The sequence below is a fragment of the Sinocyclocheilus rhinocerous genome, unplaced genomic scaffold (assembly GCF_001515625.1).
Source record: "Sinocyclocheilus rhinocerous isolate Xijiao unplaced genomic scaffold, SAMN03320098_v1.1 scaffold1786, whole genome shotgun sequence".
Lineage (NCBI taxonomy): Eukaryota > Metazoa > Chordata > Actinopteri > Cypriniformes > Cyprinidae > Sinocyclocheilus > Sinocyclocheilus rhinocerous.
The window spans coordinates 184,830-193,863 of record NW_015628942.1 but is presented as its reverse complement, the minus strand read 5'-3'; the positions used below and the strand labels follow the sequence as shown (position 1 = coordinate 193,863).

The window sequence follows — 9,034 nt, the reverse complement described above, 5'->3', positions numbered from 1 at the left end:
TAAAGAAACTCAGTGGGGGATTTGATTTACTGAGCCACATAGTACCATCTGGAGACGGGCAAGCTTCCCCCAATATGAAGCAGTTACATTACCCCACCCACTGACAAACATGCACATGCAATTTACCCTGACAGGCTAAGACAGTATAACATGAAACATTGTAACATGATCTCCAGCATGTATAACCAGATATATGCATACACTGCAGTCAAACAGAATTTCACATCAAATAAAAAAAGGAAAAATGAGAGAGAGAGAAATGTATCTTACCCATACAAATAGCAGCATGACAAACCATTTTACAGAACATAAAGAGCAAAGCAGGTTTCAACAACACAAAAAGCAAAGCTTTAATTAAGCATAATGTTAATTAGTGTCAGTGTGCTGGAACACTTGTTCTGTCTGATTATCAGCTAATTAATCTCTAGAGAAAACACACTGAGCTCAGAGAGACAGATTAAAATCCAGAGACCAGCGTGACCAGCGGCATGAGCGAGAGCGATATCAAATGAATAAAAGGTAAAAAAAATTGTAAATGTATAATGTTAAATGACCTGTGGCAAGCAACCATAGGCATAATAAGCAAATGGCTAACAACCCAGGCAATTAGATTCCACCACCTATATTCCCAGCCAATCCCATTCGGTGTCTCTCTGTGATTTCCAAATGGGGTGGAGTCCAAACCTTTCTAAGATGGAGTCTGTTTACCCTGCTAACAAGATCTGAACCCTTGGGGGCATCGACCGCTGTCTGCAAGAGTCAAGTGTGTGTGTTTTCAAGATTCTCTGGATTTCTCCTTTATAAACATCTTTTCTAAGGGGTTAGGGGATAAAACGTCTGTTAACCAGAATGTTTTGGCTCCTCATAATGCCATGTGTTCTTCTGTTAGCTATAAGGGATATTACATGACCTCTTTTTGAAGTATAAATATTTTACGGAAGAAGATTCCATTGCAGACGTCGCAAGTGTACAGCCTTAGGAGAGAAACATCATTTATGCAAGTACACAAAAGCAGAGATGAATGGCTAGCTTGCACATTGCAAGTGTGCATGCTATGCGTATTCTCATGTTACTGTGGCCATAACAAACCGTGGCACTCAAGGGGGATGATAGGGTTACCTTCAAACACCTGTGGCATTACACCAGAAGTGTTATTTTTCAAGTAACTTGCTAACATGTTTTAAAATCTACATTTGCTAACAAGATTCATTTCAACTTGTTGCTCTGCTATGACAGTGGTTGACCTGAAGAGAAAACTATCATAGAAGCAGATAGAGTTCACAGTTATGCAGGCTACACACCCCCTTTTCACCAACCAAAGATTCAATATCTGGCTGGTTTGCATTGTCCCATTAACACTTGCTGGTAGGTCCAATAACTACACACAGATTAATGACTCTGCAGATCAGCATAGTCACTACTGAAGGTTTTGAGACTGTGCATGTTTTTTGTTTTTTTTTGTAGGTGCCATCAGCCATTAAGCTTTATCATGACATAACTGTCGTGCAGCTCCAGAGTTATCATTCACATGGCAGATTTAAAATTGTTTATTTCCGGGGCGTGCCACTACGATGAATAAGAATGTTAACAGGTATTTCAGACCTCCTGGCGGCAACACTGAGAATGTGTATTCATGTTGTTATGACTTGCCTTTTGACATATTTCAAAATGCAATGATGTGTGAAATTGAGCTTCCATAGCTAGAAACTCCTGTGTTCACGTACTTGTGTAGAGTATGTTTTCGGGCCTTACTCTGTGAATGTGTGTGTCTGCAAGTAGCATATACATATACATAATGTACAACTCAACTGGAGCAAGAAAGCAGAGAGAAAAATATGGAAAAGGTCGTAGAAAGGAGGATTACGTGGGTTTAGTAGTTGTGTTGACCTTCAGTTGCTACTTTTTGTCCGAACTTGCTGTTTTTCTTAAGTAGCTCCATCAGAGAGCGCCAGTCAACTGCCCAGTGGCACAGTGAAGTACCCATCTGCCCCCTTTGATTCAACACATGTCTGGTGCAAGTTTATACATCCTTTGACATAAAGTCAGTGTAGACATATTTTTTACATTAAAGATTCAACACCTCCATCTCCAATTTACGTAAACAGCTTTTGACCTTACCACCTCTTCTCTGCCATCCACACTTGAGAACTTCATAGACCATTCTGAAAACAAAGTGGCCATCATTTGCTACTCCAACACCTCTGACACTGCCCATCACCTGATCCTATGTCCCACTCTTCTGCAAACTAGGTTCCCGTCGCCCACTCTGCTGTCAACCCTGTCTGTGAATAATTTGGATGAGGAAGTACTCCAGTTTCTCATTAAAAATTGTGCAACCACTGGTCTTGATGTCAGACTAGATCCGCTAAGACCCACACCAAGACCAGACACTCTTGGGAAGATTATAAAGCATTCCTTAATAGGAGGCCCTGCAGAAGTCCAGACTTTTTCCCCACATTTTTTAATGGGTATTTTGCTTATGTACGCTACAACAGAGACTTGATGATAAGAAATTATCTAATACAGGGGTAGCCAACCCTTCTCATGGATGGTTACCTTCCTGCAGACTTCAGTTCCAACAACACTCCAACTCACCTGCCTGTTATTTACAAGTAATCCTGAACACCTAGATTAGCTGGTTGGAGCTAAACTCTGCAGGATGGTAGCCATCCATGAGCAGGGTTAAGCCTAGTTCAGACTACACGACTTTAAAAGTCGGCTGATTGCTGTGCTGTTCAGACTATATGACTTGCTCTCTGTCTTGAAGTCGTTGTGGTGTTCGCAGTACATGACACTATGTAAATGATCCACAACAGGGGGTGACACACTACATGAGCGGACAACAACTCTGTGACCCAATGAATTTTGTCAGGAAAACACACGCAAAGCACAAGTGGAACAGGATATGATGTGAATCGTGTGAGGAGTTGTTTATTTGAAAATGGACGTCAGGAAGAAATTAGCGCTGCAAGCTGTTTGTGTGATGATCTGATTTGAAAAATGTTGCTCTATTTCTTGTGTCCACACTTTTGGACACAAGCAGCCATGTTGCTGCTGCTGTTTTTCTTCCGGTGACCTCAACCCATGCCTTGCTCTCTGTTTGGCTGTAGATTGTCGTGACACCTGACTCCACAGGTTGTCGATTTGGCTGACAGGACCAGATATTTAGCATGCTAGATATTTGTCTGGCATCGGCGACGTGTTGACTTTCAAATCGAGCTTAAATCAGGCTTAAAATAATGTAGTGTGAACTTGGAATCAGTTACTGCTTATCTAATATGTAGGCTCCCCCTTAAGTGGTTTATCCCAAGACCTAATGCTTCATACTCACAGCTTCATACTCAAGTTGTTGGCAAGAGATAGTGCAGCCAGGATCAGGGTAAAATGGGCAAGATTTACTCACTAAGGTATCAAGGTGATTTCATTTGGCCTCTTAATATCAACCACCCTGTACCAGCCCTTCTATACACTCTGATCAATATTTTCTTGTTACCTAGCTAGGGCAAATTTCATACCCTGATACCCTTCATACTCAACTCTAAAAATGGTCAAAACACCAGGCTCGCAGCATTAAAATCAAGCCTCACTTCAAGATTCACCTACTCTAGATTACTCACCTCACACAGGGATTATTGTCTTTTTATAGCAGTATTTCAATCAGAAAAATAGTTTGACCCATTTACAATGTCCTAGTAACCATGTTAGTAAATTTAAGATTTAGAGGAAATGAATGCATGTCTTCAGCTCTGGTCTATTTAAAGGCTGGTGGGTGTAAATGTTTTTGGGCGTGTCCGGTGGGAGGGTGCAGGGTTGGGATGTGGCCGCCTGGCACAGCCAGTTTTGGCGTCTCGGAGCCAAAGACAAAAATATGCACACACATCCACACCCAAGAGAACTAACCTGAACAAACAGCAATAGTTATTCACTCTAGCACTCTCACCAGACAAGCAGATTTGAAAAAGCAAATAAATAAATGCAGAGTATTTACCCACATTTCTTCAGGGGACACAAGCAGCTCGCTTAAACAAAGGTTACACCATTCTTCTGTAGGTACATTGTGCCACTGAGGATATATTTAGAAAGTGAAATATTGAACTCTTATGAAGTTTTGTTTGTTTCTACGTCTTATGAGTTTGGGTCATGCTTCACAAGTGTCACGTTGGTTTCTGAGAGGAGGCAGTCAGAATACTGAGAGGTCAAATCAGGTCGGATCAGATCAACATGATGGAACATATCCCCAGGGTCAGACTTCACAGACACACACAAATCACATAATAATCTACTAAATCTACAACTCACAATTGGTATATAACTGTGTGTGAGAGAGTGATAGATTAGGTGTGTTTGTGTCAAATCTATTTGCATTATTTTGGCGAGAGGATTATGAGAGGTGTTGAGCATTTGTAGGTCACCACTCGTTTAGTGTTTTTTTGTTTATTAATTTGTTAAAATGTTCATTGAAATGAACACTACTGCTTTAAACAATGTATTGTTTTCTGCTTTGGATTAATCACTTATGCTTGGATTATTCTTATTTGTAATGCAGAAGTAAATAAATAGTAATTCAAATGTTATGTTAATATATAATTATATGTTAATATTAATATGTAAATTAAATAAATACAAAGTTCTGTCATGAAAATCTAGATGGCACAGGTCCATAGGTTCTAACTCAATCTGATATAATCATGATTATTCACATGGCACAGCTAATTGACCTATCGGTAAGCCCCTCCCCTCGAATGCAGATGAGCCAATGGCAGTCGAGTATTAGTTGCACGGGGAGCAGAACTCGGACATCTTTAGGTTTCAGCGCCATAGAGAAACATTGGAAGATCCGAAGCTCGCATCGGTTTAATGTTGTTTATTCTACGAAAAGGGAAAAACGATGTGCCTAGGGTTCTTGTATCACTGATTGCAGTTATCCTGAGAGGATAGGCAATGCAATTTATTTCATAAATCCAACCAAAACAGAGCAAAATGTCCCTAAGCATTCAACCCCAATCACAATAAAGACGAAAACATTCATTTTCTGGTTGTCATACTCTCATTAAATTACACTTTTCATCTGCTCAAGCAGAACATTAATGTCGTCTTGTGCTTCAGCAAGGTATCTTGGCTAAAACTAGATAACTTAGTGTTAAAGTTAATGAGTCCTTGCTAACATACAAACCTAAATAGCGAACTGTTCTCACGTGCAGTGAAAGTCAAAAACACACAAACGAAGGTCTACATTAGAGTGCCTCTCTATATTAATCTTGTTAAATGTAAATTAATTTAATCTTAATCTGCGGTATATGAACGGTGTTGATCCGGGATGTTGTCATTGCGATCGTGACGACCGTGACATAATTCTCCCATTTGCATTGTGATCTGTATTTTTACATATTTATTTTAATATCTTTTATATATCCCTCCATAGCATATTTAAGTCCCACTTGAAGGTCCATCTGTGTCCCAAATTTATCAGAAACACCTCAAAAGAAGGTTTTCACTGACAGCTGTAATTGCAAGACAGTGAGCAACTCTGTTTGTTTGTCCGAGTGAGCAACAGTAACTAAGGGGAGCGGGGCTTACCGATAGGTCAGTTGGTTTCTTTTCACATCAGCAGCCAATGAGCTTATTGTACAACACTCAAATACTTAGCTAGTGATTGCTGTAGCAGCTGCAGCGTGCTTCAGAAACCCTCCACCTTCCCCAGCTCCACCTGTATAGATCTGCTATTGGGTAATTTCATGTGTTACATATGGGGGTTATTTCATATATGTTATATGTGCAGCAGTCAATAACCTGTAGCCTGGTCTCATAAAAATACCTACCTCTGGGTACTTTTCTGCAACACCTTTTTTACGTACCTTACTGCACTTTCGCCATAGTTTCAAAGATAAATGTCCACTTAGTGGCGCTAAAACATGGGTTCAATACGTGAATCCTGGCACGTTTTTATTACGTTGATATAGGTATGTATTGCTGTGTTTTTATTACGTTGCTTCAGGTACGTATTGCGGCGGTTCAGATTTCAAATATCCGGGGACTGTCGCTAAAATTAATGCTCTATCGTGTTGGAAAAATGCTCTACACCAAACCCAACCCTAAACCTACCCGATAGTGCTAACAAATGCAAAACTGATATAAAAACGCATTTGTTGATGCAACTGTGCCATTTGAACTTCCTTATATGCAGATTTGATCTGTTTCGTCAAACCATAGTTACGCGGGATTCGAACTGGAGCTCCTCACCTCTCAAGTACGTCTGTCTCCGTACTCCCTGAGCTACCGAACAAACCTACTGTCTATGAAAACCCATAGATATGAAGCTGGATATATGTGATACTAACATTTAAAAAGCAGCAGTTTTCAAATCTAACAGCATATTAAAATTATAATTAACATAATATTATTCAAGTAATTGTGCGAAAATTACGCTTTATTAATCGGAACTCTGTACATTTGTATGAAAAGGAATAAAAGGTGTTGGAGTTTTACTGCCTCTAGTGTTCATTTCTTTTGGAAACTGCAGTGATATGTACTTATTGGTACGTATTTCGCATCTCGCGAAAAAGTGCCCCCAGGTACGTTTTTGCCATGAGACCAGGTAGGCAGCAGCAGTATTTCTTACAAGCTCACAGCAGCATGTCTGTGGATGTATTGGCAGTAGCAAGTCTCGGTAGTTGCTCTTGTCATGCAGATTACCTAAACTCTCAGGGAGTTGTCATGTCAGAAATACCGTTGCATTTATCTATAAAATACATTGACTTACTATTATTTAATTGTTATATATATATATATATTTATTTATTTATTTATTTATTTATTTTTCTGTCATAACTCTGCTCTTTTTCATCGGTTGGGTGTCTTTGTGATGTTGTGCTGTAGGTGACTTTTGAACGTCTGGGTGTAAGAGAGACAGTCATGCTCATTTTCCACTGAAATGTGTGCTTGTGCAGGAGCCGGTGCTTGGACAGGGGATCTGTGAACCTCTCTCAGAACTACCCTGTGATTTAAAATCAAATCATAATTAACCTGTATTGTAAAATCACATCTATATTATATAAAATAACATTTATTTATTACATTTTAGACATGTATAAACTATATTTATAAATGTATAAAGTTTAATTAGCGAAATTGATTAAATAATTGTTATATATATATATATTTATTTATTTATTTATTTATTTATTATTATTATTATTATTTATTTTTTTTATTTTTTTTCACAAAAGCAAACCTATAAATTTGGAACAGTAGAATATTGTTTCAATCACAGCTGATTTTCATTGACAGATATAAATGAAACATCTTAAAGGTTGAAAGTGTCACAGTGATACAGTGATAGCCTCTGTGTCAGTTCTTCAACAGGATGAGGGACGGATGTCAGCACACACATATTAGGTCTGTCAGGTGTGTTTCAAATGTGTGTGACCTTAGACTTTAATTCTAGGTAATTACCGTGTTTGCACCAAATCCTCCTGACCTGGACTAACACTGATGCTCAGCTGACCCACACACACTCCCACACAAGGGCTGCAGTGTGCCTAGTTATCCAGAGGAGATGACAGCAGCTATAATTACATTAGTGCTGTAAGTACATCTAATCACCTCCATAGTACTCAAGCTGCCCGGAGGATGCGGCAGCCAGACTGTGTATGTGTGAGCCTTACTCTCATAGTTATGTTCTCCCTAACTGTCTGTCAGAAACCATTACGGCTGACTGACCACATACTTGACTACAGGACCAGATATACAGGTAAACTCACATATTTACAGACACCCACACAGCCAGTTAATACCTCCCGGAAAAGACATTAGCCATTTTAGACCAACACTGAGTGCATATTCTTATATTCAGAGAGAGTATTCAAAGGATGAATCATCATTTACTCACCTTCATGTCATTTACTCACCTTCATGTCATTCCAAACCCGTATGAATTTCTTTCTTTCAACTTGTATTTTTATTTATTTTTTTGACAGGCCACTGGCAGATAAATCCACCCCAAACTCATGCCACTGGTCAAGCTACTCAAACACAGCCACAGTGTTTATAATCTTAAGGATATTATGCTACAATTGAGTTAGTTATAATTGTCTCTGCACATTAAACTAGGATAGAAGAAAGTATTTTAATGTTTTAAAAAAATTACACTTCAGCTTTAAATAAACTACTCAAGTTCAGTGACTCACTGGAGTCAGTCACGTGGTTCTTAACTGCCCTGTTGGTTTATATATATCAAATTCGTATTTCCACAAAATTAGTTTACCCTGGTTAGGGCTTATCTAATCAAAAGTGGGAGGGAAAATGCTGGCACTGAGAATTAAGAAACCCATAAAATATCAGTCATATAAAGATGATGGCAGTATTTTTAAAGACTTAAAGGGTAATAATTAAAGTTTTGTGAAGTTCTTCCAAAGACTGTTTTTTTGTCTCCTTATGAAGATGAAGAGAACTTATGTGCAGGTACTGCATTGCCAAAATGAACAGATGATTAAAGTAATCATCATGATTCCCCAGGGCCATATGACTACACATATGTACACATATCCTCAACATTTAATATCACTGTTTCCTAAATAACAATAACAATTAAAAACATATTAGTAAAATATTACTAAGGGTCTTTACAAATCATATTAACTAAGCTTTAAAATGTTGGAGTGAGTACTACAAAGTAATTATGTTGAGGCTACATAGCTGCATTATGAATAATCTGATGACTTGGCAATCAATGACATCTGGTATTGTGTTTGTGATGAGAGACAATGTGTAGAGTTGATATTCATCGTGTGGCTTCAATACAGAACTCGGATTCATTGACCTTCAGCAGTGCAATGGTGCTTCTCATCCGATTCACAAAGGAATCTAAACTGATCAATAGAGCATGCTGAGCGGCCTTTTAATCTTGTGTGAAATCCATGTTTAATGAATCTCTGATTATGATGGATTGCTATGATAGAGACGGAGATTAAATTACCTGATTCTGGATTACCATCTAACGGAACAGAACCAATGAAATATTCAATAAACAAACTAA

At 38.6% G+C, this 9,034-nt stretch overlaps 1 long non-coding RNA gene across 1 annotated transcript; it reads left to right on the top strand.

Annotated features, from left to right (window-relative positions):
* Positions 1-723: 723 nt before the first annotated feature.
* Positions 724-8,035, top strand: LOC107738538 (uncharacterized). Its single transcript, XR_001639896.1, has 4 exons — positions 724-765; positions 7,445-7,584; positions 7,699-7,750; positions 7,977-8,035. It is a non-coding gene; the product is annotated as an uncharacterized LOC107738538 (long non-coding RNA).
* Positions 8,036-9,034: the final 999 nt, after the last annotated feature.